Raw genomic sequence first — 14,158 nt, 5'->3', positions numbered from 1 at the left:
AACATGAAACTCCTTCCAGAAGGTTGGTTGTCAGTCATATTAGAAAGAGGATTTTGGCCTCACTCAGTTCCAGTTTATCTTACTGGAAACCTTATTTTAACATAGTCCAAAACTAGCTTAATAAATTCTCTTTTAGACTATTCATCCTTGAACCCTAGCAAGTATATGGATTTTTATTTTCATTGCAACCCAGTCCTCCTTAGGAAAGTATGAAATATATTTCCATTTATGAGCTGAGCTGTGTAAAAGAAAATAAATCTGTTATTTTCACAATCTTTCCCTACTTTCCAAGCCCATCTTACTTCATTTAATGCACTATGATATATGAAGAGACAATTATTGAAAATAAAAATGTGTAACTATGAACTGCGTAGGAATGCAACCTATGCAGTGGTTATTTATGATCTATCTGGTGGTTCTGTGTTCTGGTCTTAGGGCCTCACACATTCTGTAAGGTACCCTGCCACTTGAGCAGTGTATTTGCTCCAGCCCCAACTCTTGGTGAAATTCTTTGCTGTGTTATATTGCTTATGAATCTTTCAGATCACATACGTGAATATTCATAACCACGCTCCAGGTTTGGAAGTCTCATGGCCATTGCATCTTTACTGCTTCTGCCTTTTGCTTTCTTTTTCGTGAAATCCCAGAATCCTTATACCACCTTGTTTGATGACGTCCCATATATTTGGGTGGGATTTGATAATTACTTCGATTTTCTTTATTACATCCTCCCAACCTCAGTTCTCTGAGTAGCCGAGATGACACACGTGAGCCACCCATTAGCACGGAGTGAAATGTGGCCTTTTCTTTGGGCCTGGTCTCCCTCTTTTGCTCTTGCAGGCCTTGAAACTCCAATCCTCATGCATGCGCCTCTTCATGGCTGAAAGCCATGATTTATGGCTAACTACTTTTGTTTCTGCCAAGTCTTTCATCATATTTATGGAGTAAAAGATATTTGGATGTTCTTATCCTGATGGAATAAAATATATTTCAGTATTAACCCACCTTTATCTTATGATTAATCCACATTCTGTACTACTCCATGCTAAAACTTTCTGATAATTCTTTCCTTAACAACAGCATACACTTAACTTACTATTCAGACATTATCCATTGAGGATTCAGTACCATTCAATCTACTGGACAAGAGTCTTGAGATATGTATTAAAGCACTATTTGGACTCTCATTTCTTGCTCTAATGTTTGTTTCCATTGAAATATGTATAGAAAAGTTGTAAAACTAAAATTAAATATACACTCAACTGTTTAAACTCAGTAACATAGCAAGTGATGATCAAGAGACGCACATAGGCGACAAGACCCAGGTTTCTTATTTTGACTCTCTTACCCAAGCCATTCCATGTCAGTCCAAAAGTGATGCGTTCTGAAGAGAATTACACTAATTCAAGCCAGTGGTTAATTTAGATGCAGATACAGAGAGCATGCCAACACATAACTTTTGGCTTTTGGATTGTCTCTTCTGAAACTCCAAGAAGTAAACTAGCCAGCAAAGTCTGATAATGTTTTGGCACCAAGAAGACTTACAATAATAAATTCTTTCATCGAATATGAAATTGCCATAACAGTTCTCCTAAGTTCCACATGGGATGCATCAATGTAGGAAAGACATGAAGGAAAAAAATGATAAGGGCTTCAATGACTCAAGGTCACTGGGGAGATTTTCAGTGGGGAAAACAAAACACCACGAGAGTATTTGCCAATAAGGTCATAAAAACTTAAACCCAGAGACTGCAAAACCTGGCCCAGAGTACAAGGCACGTGTGCTCCCAAAATGTTGGTGGATTACTCACCCCTCCTTCCTGAAGTGGAGAAGCAGGAGTCCAGCTCTTCTCTATTAGCAGAGCACAACAGAAAGAAAGAAAGATGTGACATATTAGAAAATGCTCAACAACAAATTCAGGCATGAGCTAACATAGGGTTCCGTTGCCATTCTATGAGACAGACAGGTAGCGTTCCCTCCTTTTGGCCATGGTAGTAATTTCAGTACAAATAACCATTGCTGGCTCTTTTCTTTTTCTTTTTTCTTTTTTTTTTTTTTTGCCAGTGCTGGGGCTTGAACTCAGGGCCTGAGCACTGTCCCTGGCTTCTTTCTGCTTAAGGCTAGCACTCTGCCACCTGAGCCACAGCGCCCCTTCTGGCCGTTTTCCATATATGTGGTGCTGGGGAATCGAACTGAGAGCTTCATGTGTAGGAGGCAAGCGCTCTTGCCACTAGGCCATATTCCCAGCCCGTGCTGGCTCTTTTCTGAATGGCATATTTTACGTCCTCCTTGGTTGTTAACAAATACATTTTTAACATAAACACACATCTCTAACTTCACATGAAAAGGAACTGAGTTGCTTAGCAGAATTGCAATGTGCATTGCTTTAAGAGGCAGGATGGGAACGCCTGTTGGCAGAATGGCCTTCCCGCAGTGGCACCACCGAGGGGTGAGGAGCACAACCAGGCGGAGACTCCTCCTTGTCTCTTTAGCACCCTGCGTCTGTGCTCGGCTTGACAGCTGCACTGAGCGGTCAGCGTCCTCAGACACGCGCTCACCACCCTGGACACGCACCCTCCTGACACACACGCATTTCCACAGCCAGCCTTGTTCATCTGCTGGGTTAGGCAAGAGGAGTTGGAAGCGTACAGTGGACTGTTTTTGTTGTTGTTGTTGGTCATGGGGCTTGAACTCGGGGCCTGGGCGCTGACTCTGAGCTCATCAGCTCAAGGCCAGAGCTCTATCACTTGAGCCACAGCGCCACTTCCGGTTTTGTGGTGGTTCACTGGAGATAAGAGTCTCATGGGCTTTCCTGCCAGGGCTGGCTTTGAACTGCAGTCCTCAGACCTCAGCCTTCTAAGTAGCTAGGATGACAGGCGTGAGCCACTGGCACCCAGCCCAATGGACTTGTTTGTTTTTTTGCTGTCAAGTATGAACCAGTTTGTGACTCCATTTTGTCTAATGAGTTGGTTGACTATGTTCAGGAACTTCTATGAACTTTCAATTGTTCATGACTAAGAATGAAATCATATCACCGGGCACCCGTGGCTCACGCCTGTAATCCCAGCTACTCAGGAGGCTGAGATGTAAGGATCAAGGTTGGAAGTCAACCCGGGCAGGAAAGTCCGTGAGACTCTTATCTCCAATTAACCACTCAAAACTGGAAGTGGTGCTGTGGCTCAAAGTGGTAGAGCGCTAGGCCTTGAAGAAAAGAGCTCAGGGATAGCACCAGGGCCCTGAGTTCAAGCCCCACACCCAACAAAAAGGACAATTAAATCATATCATTATAGGTAAAAGTTCTTACAAGTTCTTTATGTGCCAAATAAAGGAAAGAACAAAAAAATGAGGAATGTCTGAAAGTATTTTGGCACAAAGCTATCTTGCTATGACAAATATTTTAATCAATATGAAATTGCTATAACACTGAGCTCTTTCAAAAATATTTTTTATTATAAAGATTGTGGAACAGAGGGGTTACCATTTCATGATTTTTTTTTTCCAGTCCTGGGCCTTGGACTCAGGGCCTGAGCACCGTCCCTGGCTTCTTTTTGCTCAAGGCTAGCACTCTGCCACTTGAACCACAGCGCCACTTCTGGCCGTTTTCTATCTATGTGGTGCTGGGGAATCGAACCCAGGGCTTCATGTATATAAGGCAAGCACTTTTGTCACTAGGCCATATTCCCAGCTCGGGGGTTACCATTTCATACATAACTATTCTATAAGTTCTCACACCTCTGTGGGAAGAATAAATATGAAAAAGAATGCAGGTTATCACTTCCAAGAACCTCAACGGGAAAAACAAAACACCGTGAGGACATTTTGCCAGCATGTTCCTGAAAACATGCACACAATGACCTCCAAACACGGTTGGCAAAGGTACACGACACGTGAACTCCAACAGACACGGACGGGCTGATTACTCACCCCTCTCCTGTGAAGGACACGTCAAGATTCCAGGTTTTCTAGGTCAGCAAATGCAGACTGAAAGAGAAAGTGCCATCTTAGAAAATGCTTTGCAGGGCTGGGAATGTGGCTTAGTGGTAGAGCGCCTGCCTAGCATGCATTGAGCCCTGGGTTCGATTCTTCAGTACCACGTACACAGAAAAGGCTGGACATGGCGCTGTGGCTCAAGAGGTAGAGTGCTATCCTTGAGGAAAAGAAGCTCAGGGACAGTGCCCAGGCCCTGAGTTCAAGCCCTAGTTCTGGCAAAAAAAGAAAGAAAGAAAGACAGAGAGAGAGAGAGAAGTAATGATGAAGTGACACATGGTTCCACTGCCATTCTATCATGAAGTCACCCAGGGACAAACCCTACCAGCCAGGCCAAAGATCATTTCTTTACACATCCAAATGCCACTGGCTCCTTTCTGAATTCCATCTTTGGAAACTTCCTAATGCGTGGCAGAAGAATGTATTTCTGTGGTAGAAGTCTCTCCACCTCTGTGTTCAAAGGACATGGAAGCTAGCCGCCAAATACACATGTGCTTTGCCTCAGGAGCTGGACGGGACATGAATGCCTGCTGCAAGAGCGAGACAGTGCTCCCCACGCGGTACCCCGAGGGGCCGCCCGTTACAGCTCTTACCAGAGCCCACATCTGGTTCTCAGCTTGACACCTGCTTTGAGTACTTCAGCGTCCTCAGACAGTTGTATTCATCACAGACCCAGACATGCGCCCTGGTGGCTGTGGGCGGCCAAAGTCTACTTTGTGATGCACCAAGAAGTGTACGTGCGCAGGAGACCTGCCCCGGACCGCGGCTGTCACACTGATGGTGTGAAAAAGATTTCAGACTTGTCAAGTTTCAGCAAAAAATTAGAAGAATTTAGAAAAAAAAGTGAAGCCCTCAATAAGTGGAAGATTTAGGAAATAAGTTGCATCTTAGTCAAATGAGCAAAAGACAACAGCAACAGTAGAAATAACAAAGATCTGAATGGGTGAAATTAAATCAAGGATTAGCACACTTGGATTTATCCAACATAAAACAGTGAGGAAAAGAAAATCTAAATGAGTTCCTTATATAATCAAGTTGCTTTTGATTTTCCTACATTATTGAGTTGCTTCCAAAATGTTCAACATTTTGAAAGAAGTCAAAATAAAAATTACTTAAAAAAAAAAAGAAGCAACCATCATGAGGCAGAACATGCAATCCATCAGTAGTCTCGCATTGAAGACTGATGGAATGAAGCAACAAATCCTGAGGCTCTGACACCACTGACCACAAAACAGAAAAATAAATAATAATAATTCAAAAGGCCCAGATAGCTGCTCACCTCTCGTCCATGAAGTACAGCAATATCTTATCACTTTTGACCTGTTGAAACACAGCAAAGAAAAGGACTCAGATCAGAAAATGTACCCAAGTCATTACAAGTAAAGCAGATCACTGCTTTCTCTAGCATATACCGTACAGGAACTGCCTTATTTCTAGTCCTCTCTACAAATACCATCATTGATGGGGTTTTTGTCTCCCATAGCATCTCATTTTTATTTTATTTATTTATTTATTTGTTTGTTTGTTTGTTTGTTTATTTATGCCAGTCCTGGGGCCTGGACTCAGGGCCTGAGCACTGTCCCTGGCTTCTTTTTTGCTCAAGGCTAGCACTCTGCCACTTGAGCCACAGCGCCACTTGTGGCCATTTTCTGTATATGTGGTGCTGGGGAATTGAACCCTCATGTATACCAGGCAAGCACTCTTGCCACTAGGCCATATCCCCAGCCCCAGCATCTCATTTTTAAAATTATTTTCTCCCTAAGTTATTGTCTCTGAAATGAACCAAGGGTGCTCTCCATGAAGTTGTCGAGTAGCACAGCAGCTTTGTCTTAAAGATGATGTTCTAAAGTTGTCTTAATAGGATTAAGATTTTGCTGAACTTCTGGCGGTGGCTCATGCCTCTAATCCTAGCTACTGAGGAAGCTGAGACCTGAAGGTCACAGTTCAAAGCCAGAAGAGGCAGGCAAGCCCATGAGACTCTTCTTGCCAATCAACCCCCTAAAAAGAAATTGAAGTGGAGCTGTGGCTCAGGTGGTAGAGGGCTAGCCTTGAGCACAAAAGTGAAGGGACAGCACCCAGGCCCTTAGTTCAAGTTTCACAACCAACAAAAAAAATTGTTAAGATTTTATAAAAATATACTGATCTTGGGGCTGGGGATATGGCCTAGTGGCAAGAGTGCCTGCCTCGGATACACGAGGCCCTAGGTTCCATTCCCCAGCACCACATATACAGAAAACGGCCAGAAGCGGCGCTGTGGCTCAAGTGGCAGAGTGCTAGCCTTGAGCGGGTAGAAGCCAGGGACAGTGCTCAGGCCCTGAGTCCAAGGCCCAGGACTGGCCCCCCCCCCAAAATATATATATACTGATCGAAATCAAAAGAGAAAATCACATGATGACAGTGCCCAGCTGAGGAATGTGCCACAGGAGCCAGTTCCAAATGGCTTTGTGCCCTTAGAGAACTAGCTGTTCAGGTGAATCTCGCAACCTCAGACACGTGCCACCATTAGTCTAGATAAATCCACTATGGATAAATATACCGAACTCACACCACACACCAAACGAATCCTCCTATATGTTTAGCGTCAGTATTTGACTTTTATTAGATATAAGCCCTGGTGCACTTTTGGGTCAACTTCAGTTTATTTAGCTAGAATAGACATTCACCCTTCAGTTTAGAGTAATTCATGAACAGGTACATTGCAGGGAGATAAGTTGTCAATGCTCATTTGTTTACTCAATATTACAGAGATAAAAAGTTGGGAATGAACTCAGATCTTTGGCTGTATTTTTCAAATGTTTATTGAAGTCTAGAGTGCTTGAAAATAAAGCAAGAGAAAACCTGCCATATAGTTCCATTGCCATTCATTCGTATGGGCATTTTTATTATGATAATTTCTATCTGCACCGCCATTGCTTGACCCTTTCTAAATTCCAGCTGCTCCATTTCTTCATTGGTTGCCCAACAATGTATTCCCTATTCATGTATCTAAACTTCTCTGTTCAAAAAAAAAAAAATGAAGGTGGTCAACAAACAGATGAATGATGTTCATTGCCTCATAAGATGCTATTCCCTGCGAGGAGAGGAAGAAAGCCTCTCCCCGGGGGAATGGGCTCCCATTGGAGCCAGGCTGGGAAGCTTATTTGTCTTATTAGACAGCGCACATGTGGTTCTCAGATTAACACCTGCATGGAGTCCTTCTGTGTCCTCAGACCCTTGTGCTCATCTGGATGGGCACACACGCCCCCTCGTGGCCAATAACATTTCTGCAGGCAGGCTGTATAAATATCTTGGTTCACGTTAGTCATATTGGTAGTCTAAAAAACAATTCTGACTTGACTTGACTGCTGAAGTCAAATTAGAAGAATAAGTTTGGGGAAAATTTTCAGCCTTTATGGAGTTAAAAGGTTTTAGAATCAAATCATAACACAGTAATAACAAGAGTAGAAACATCAAAGATTTGGCACATGCTAGATAAAGTCAAGTCAAGAAAGAGAACTCTTGCACTTCCTCAAAAGTTATTTTCGGGGCTGGGGATATGGCGTAGTGGCAAGAGTGCTTGCCTCGTATACATGAAGCCCTTGGTTCAATTCCCCAGCACCACATATACAGAAAACGGACAGAAGTGGTGCTGTGGCTCAAGTGGTAGAGTGCTAGCCTTGAGCAAAAAGAAGCCAGGGACAGTGCTCAGGCCCTGAGTCCAAGCCCCAGGACTGGTTAAAAAAAAAAAGTTATTTTTGCCAGGCACCCGTGGCTCACGCCTGTAATCCTAGCTACTCAGGACACTGAGATCTGAGAATGTAGTTCAAAGCCAGCCTAGGCAGGGAAGTCTGTGAGACTCTTATCTCCAATTAACCACCAAAAAGTTGGATGTGGAGCTGTGGCTCAAGTGGTAGAGGGCTGGCCTTGAGCACAAAGGCTCAGGGTCAGTGGCCAGGCCCTGGGTTCATGTCCCCAGTACTGGCACATAAAAGAGGTGAGGGGAGAAGGGAGGGACACTATTAAGTAGATCATCAAATTCAAGTTCATAACAAGCTTAGCAAATTCTAGTTTCTAATTTTTAATTTCAATCATTACCAAAGTTGTTTCAAATGTTTTGATTCTTTCTACAAGTGTTTCGATTCTTTCTATACATGTTTTCATTTTTCCTATTGCTTCCTATTCCTATTCCTACTCATTCAGCCTTCATTTCTATGGTATACATTATTATTTCCTTTTAGAAGCTTTGTAAATCTCCTAATACAATAACACCTTTGTGATTAAGCTATATAAACATAGGACAGATTTTTTATGCCCGTGTACTTCACCTATACAATATTTATTATTCTCAAATGCCTATAACATGTTCATAAAGAAAATAATAAGTGAAAGAATCATAACACTCTATGCTCACAATGCAGTGAAAAATTAGTCTTCCCAACAACACATAAAGTGCTTTCTACCAAGCCATTTGCAAATTTCTTTTTAAGCCCCGAATAAAAGGGAACCCCCAAACAGAAATAACCTTTTAATACATGACACCGGAATCACACCATATGAGAATCTATTGTGTGTATTTAAAGCAGTTTCAGAGGTAAATCCTTTGCCCCGAACATTTTTATTATTATTTAAAAGCATGGGCCATGACTCAGTGTTCTGATTATAAATAAGAATCAGATTTAGATTCTTTCGGGTCCACCCTGGAAGTGAACCCCCCAACATATCCATGTCTCACTGGATACAGCGCATCATTATGTATACATATATGTATATGTACATACATGCACTTACATGTATATTTATATACTAAATGTATATTTATTTATTTATTCATTGGGCCTGCCACTGTCCCGGAGCTTTTTTCCTTATAGCTAGCACTGCACCACTTGAATCATAGCTCCACTTGGGGCCTTTTTGGTAGCTACTTAGAAATATAAGTCTCATGGAGACTTTCTTGCCCAGGCTGACTTTGGACTGCGTTCCTCAGATATCAGCCTCCTGAGTAGCTCAGGATGACAGGCGAGAGCCATTGGCGCCCAGCTGCATTGCGTAACTTGAAGTTGAGCACGCCAAGGACTGTCATCCGGGCCAGCACCCACCGCCATTTCCTCCTCCAAACCTCACTTATAGCCAAGACATCTAGCAGCAAGGCCTGTGCCGTGCACACCTGCCGAATGGAGACCAGTTCCCTGGGAAGCACGCTAACCGACGGCCATCTGCTCAAGAAAGCAGTCCAAGAGTTCTTGGATCGTGCACAAGGGCTGACCTCAGAAGCAATCTCCCTCTGCCTGCCAACCCCCGATCCCCACTCCTCAAAGACAACAAGCCAGGCACAGTCTGCCCATGCGCAGAACAATCTCAACTCATTCAAGAGGGCCCAAGACACACAGCAACCCACTGGGGCCACCGAGGCAGCATATGCATTTCTAAATCGGGAATCTCCCAGAATCTTCACAGGCTATGGACAAACTCTGTTTTCTCCAGGAGTAGATCTTGGCCAGAAATAGGGTTGCCAAAGCCATCACCCTGAGCATACACATCTACCACAGCCCGCCCACTGGTGTTTTCCCTTCAGTCACAACAATGGAGACACCAATGGCCACCAGGCCCTTGTTCTACAGCTTCTCTAGTATGAAGTGGGGGAGGTTAATGAGGGGGAGCCAAATCCCTTCCATTGTTACTGCTGTACCAACAAACTCATGTCCCACCAACAAAAAGACTAACCCTAAGTCGGGCGCTGGTGGCTCCTGTCTGTCATCCTAGTTACTCAGGAGGCTGAGATCTGAGGATGGTGGTTCGAAGCCAGGTAGAGCAGGAAAGTCCATGAGACTCTTATCTCCAAGAAATGACCAAAAAAAGCTCGAAGTGGAGCTGTGGCTCAAGTAGTAGAGTGCTGGGCTTGAGCAAAACAGCAGCTGAGGGACAGTACCCCTGCCCAGAGTTCAAGCCCCAGGCCTGGCAAAATAAATAAGATTAACCCTGGCACAGAGGGTGTCTAAATGCCACTTCTTCTTTTTCAAATCAGTGTAGGTAAAGATGAAAGCAGATTCCCCCCAGGGTTGGCAGCATTTCTGCCTGGTGTACTGATACTCCATCATCCTGCCTAAAGCCATTTGGCTTGGCAGGACACAAGGCATGCCCAGTTCCTGGGATCGCATCCAAGAAGGACATCTTTCATGGTCAGGGAAGTCCTGTGATGGGTATGTCTATACCTGAATACGTCTATCCTCGGTTCCCAGGGGCATCCAGTGCTAATACAAAATCTGTTGGGTCATGCCACTGTTCCCCCTCCCCTCCCCATCTCCCCCATATGGGATCTAGAAGACTCTAGGGCTGATCTGGGCAACAGGTGTGAAGGGCAAAAGTGGAATAGCAACAACAGAGCGAGCAGGCAGCCTGTGTTCCGAATCTTCAAAAGCTTGGGGTCCATTAGAAAGTCAGAATGAGAGGCTTTGGTGGCGCAGGGAGGAAGATCTCCGGACCCTGGAAGCACGAAGCCACCTATTCTAACCGTGCTTTCCCTCAAGTAGGCCTTAGCACCATCCTAGCAGGCATGATTTTTATATCCTCTGCTCTCTTCATCTAGCCAGGCCGGGACACAGCTCACTCACCTCAGGCAGATTTCAAAGCTCAGGGAAACAGCCGTGGTGTTGTGCTGCCCTCTTGTGGTGACTGGGGGGAATGTCAGGCAGTTCGCTGGTGGCAACCACTGGATTGAAAGAAAGAAGAAAAGTCTCATTGCAATCCACAAACACTTTCCAGGATGGAGGGTTTTTTTTTTGGTGGGGGGGAGGTGGGTCTTGTTAGCGCAAGACCTTGCAGATCTGTCCTAAAACGGAACCGTGTTGGAGGACATAGTCCGCTGGGCAGACAATAAAGTTTGCTTTCTATCATCAGGTAGGCCTCACCCTGCTCTTACCTGCTCCCAGGCAATCCACAGCCACCACCACGGGGGTAGTGGCCAGTCCATCCCAGAGCTGCTTTGTGTGGCCAAAATCACACATCTTCTCCTGCCCACCTTAAATTCCCTTCTCCAGACAGCTCGCAGGGAAACTGCCAACAAGACACACCCGTTGCATCCGGACATTTTAGCCCCCGCATGGATTCCCAAGACAAAAATCTCAAGCCCACCACCCGCCATGCCACGGCTTGTTGATTCACAACCCAGCCTCCAGGGATCGAGGAGGGAGGGTCAGAACCCACGTCCACAGACACTGATCTCATCTGCCCAGAAGCTGGGCTTCCGGAACTGCCATTCCTCAGAGGTGGGGCTTTCAGAACTTTAAGAGATCGACGCCCACCCTAACCTGTCAGTGTCCTGCGCTGCCGCTCTCAGAGACCCTTGCTCTCGAGGTCCTGTAATTAGCCCATCCTTGGTCCCCTGGGATCATTCTGGAGTAATGCTGCAGCTACTGCCCTTCCATCAGGAGAGTCATGATCCCAGTGTGTCGGACGCACCTGTGGTATCAAAGGCCCTGGCGCCAAAACTGGACAGCAGGTGTCACTGAAAGACAAAAACGGGACAGCAGCCGCTGAGCAAGGAGGGAGCGAGGCATCCCGAATCGAAGGGAAATTTGGGCCGAGTAGGAGCTCTGGCGGTTCATGGGGGAGCACTCCCAGAGCCTGAGGCCACCCGTCCCCCTGGGAACAGAGGAGCTGCGTCTCCTGTTCCTGTCCTGTCCTCTCTTTCTGGGCCTCATTAGAATTTTAGGGCCTGGACGCTGTCCCTGCGCGTGTTTTGCTCAAGGCTGGTTTTCTATCACTGGAGCCACAGCTCCACTTCCACGCTGTCCCCCCTGCCCCCTCCCTTTGAACTACAATCCTCAGATCTCAGCCTCCTGAGAGGCTAGGATGACAGGAATGAGCCACCAGCACCTCTGGCTGAGCATCATTTCCATGTCATTGCCACTCTTCAGGGCCCTATAAGGCGTCATTATTGACCCAGCCTTCTCCTGTGAGCAATGGCAGCTTTGCCACGAGGCCTAGGATATCCTGGATGAAAAGGAAGAAGCAAAGTGTCATAGCAATCCCCAGTCCAGCAGGCACAGGAAGACCGTGAAGGGGGCAGCACATAGCTCAGCGCGGCCAAGGTCATTTCCGGAGCCCCATCAGGTTGACAGGCACCGTTCCTTCCTGCTTGGAGGCGATCTGCAGCTCCCACCACAAGTCACCTATGCGCTCTGCCAGGGAGGGACGATATTTCGGCACTGCCCAAATCGAATCACACATCCTTCCCAGCACACACGAGACACCTTTGTCTCAAAATTCAGCAGCTGACACAAGGCCGCTGTAACCCTCAGGAAAAGCCAGGCCTGAACATCTAAACCCAAACCACACATCCTAGATGACACTTTGATGCTCCATCTCCAAGACTGACCCGAATCCTGCACCCAGACACGGGTACCCTCCGAAGGGCGTCTCCAGCCATGCCCAGAAGCTGAGCTTCACCAACCATCTGGGGCGTCAGAGGCAGTGTCTGGCTCTACACTCTCCCTGCATTGACTTTGTTTCCTAACAGTCAGCTAGAACCACCGGAAGCTTCCTCCAGGCACCCTCCAGTTGGTTTCCCAGCCAAGCCAGCACAGCGCTACATGATTTCCAATCCCCTCACTAGGATGGCTACCACACACAACAACCTCAAAGCAAGCCACAGGCCTGTGCCATCCACCAAGTCATCTTCCCCGGCCTGGACACCATGCTCACCTCGACCATTTGCTCTCTACAAAGTGGTCGGAGAATCCTCAAGTTTCGCTTTCTGCCTCATGGAGCCCAAAGCATCCATCCTGGTTGCGCATTCTCTGAGCCTTCCCCACCGGGTGCACACTTCCACCAGATCCCAACTCCTCCCTCCTCTAAAAATCAACCAGCCAACCAACCTCTGCATCTACCCACCAGAATCTGAGCATCCCGTGGTAATTGGGTCCACACGGTGAACTTTCCAAGCCAGAACTATTCTGCGGCCATGGGAAAAATTGTTTTCCTTAGGAATCCTTGTGAATTAGGGCCAGAAATCAGATTTTCAAGGCCACATCATCACCCTGAGTGCACACACGATCACAACCCACTCATCAGAGGGTTTTTTGGTTTTGTTTTGTCTTGTTTTTCCACATTAGGGACCATTGATTACACCACTTGTGGGCATTCTTATACACCCTTGCTCTAGAGTTTCTATAGCTCAGGGGGAGCTTACCCCCCACATCATTGCAGGGGACTTAATGTCCCACAGACACCAAGGTGTGTGCACGGGTGGTGACCACTCAAGGGCCACGGAGAAGCCACAGGAGCTGCTCCTCCAGTGTGGCCAAGCACGGCGGGCCTGCTGTGCTCGGAGCCAGCGCTGCCCAGCCGGAAGGCACTTCAGCTCGGTACGACACCGAGCAAACCCATCTTGTGGGGCTTGAACTCGGGGCCTGGGCACTGTCCCTGAGATCCCTTTTCTCAAGGCTAGTGCCCTACCACTTTGAGCCACAGCTCCACCTTGGGCGCTGTTTCTCTGCTGGTTATTTTGGAGATGGAGTCTGGCAAACTTTTCTGCCTTGGCTGGCCTCAAACCCTGGTCCTCCAGATCTCAAGCTCCCGAGTAGTGAGATTTCAGGTGAGGCACTGGCACCGGGCATGAAAGCATATTCTTCATTAGCCCCACGTTAAAAAAACAAAGTTCTCGGGGCTGGGGATATGGCCTAGTGGCAAGAGTACCTGCCTCATATACATGAGGCCCTGGGTTCGATTCCCCAGCACCACATATACAGAAAATGGCCAGAAGTGGCGCTGTGGCTCAAGCGGCAGAGTGCTAGCCTTGAGCGGGAAGAAGCCAGGGACAGTGCTCAGGCCCTGAGTCCAAGCCCCAGGACTGGCAAAAAAACAAAAACAAAAACAAACAAACAAAAAAGTTCTCCACCATAGAACAAGTTTATAAATTATTGATCCATCTAAATAACCTATCTTTCTAAGCATTTTATAACTTGAGGTTTCTTTTCCTTTTTTTTCTGGGTGCATATTAGCGTATATTAACTGTGCAAGTATGGAATTCATGGTGCATATCACGCATGTTCATCAATGTTACCCCTTTCGTCGTTTCCTATCTATGCTGCCCACAAATCTAGCATGACAGCCATACACCACGGTGCCCAGCTGTCGGTGAAGAAGGGAGTCTCCTAAGAACTCTTTTGTTCACGCTGGCCTCCCATCCCATTC

General features: G+C 46.4%; 1 protein-coding gene and 3 non-coding genes across 14 annotated transcripts in view; 1 reads left to right on the top strand and 3 right to left on the bottom strand.

Moving 5' to 3' along the window:
* Positions 1–14,158, top strand: part of Ube3a (ubiquitin protein ligase E3A) — a 139,756-nt gene that overhangs the window by 102,101 nt on the left and 23,497 nt on the right. The window lies entirely within an intron of this gene.
* On the bottom strand, positions 4,596–4,662 carry LOC125339165. The gene has a single exon (XR_007208453.1). It is a non-coding gene; the product is annotated as a small nucleolar RNA SNORD109A (small nucleolar RNA).
* Positions 7,159–7,212, bottom strand: LOC125339166. The gene has a single exon (XR_007208454.1). It is a non-coding gene; the product is annotated as a small nucleolar RNA SNORD109A (small nucleolar RNA).
* LOC125339173 lies at positions 11,827–11,907 on the bottom strand. The gene has a single exon (XR_007208460.1). It is a non-coding gene; the product is annotated as a small nucleolar RNA SNORD115 (small nucleolar RNA).

This window comes from Perognathus longimembris, chromosome 20, assembly GCF_023159225.1.
Source record: "Perognathus longimembris pacificus isolate PPM17 chromosome 20, ASM2315922v1, whole genome shotgun sequence".
In the NCBI taxonomy this organism is placed as follows: domain Eukaryota; kingdom Metazoa; phylum Chordata; class Mammalia; order Rodentia; family Heteromyidae; genus Perognathus; species Perognathus longimembris.
The sequence above is the reverse complement of the archived record's forward strand: the minus strand, read 5'-3'. Positions and strand labels throughout refer to the sequence as shown.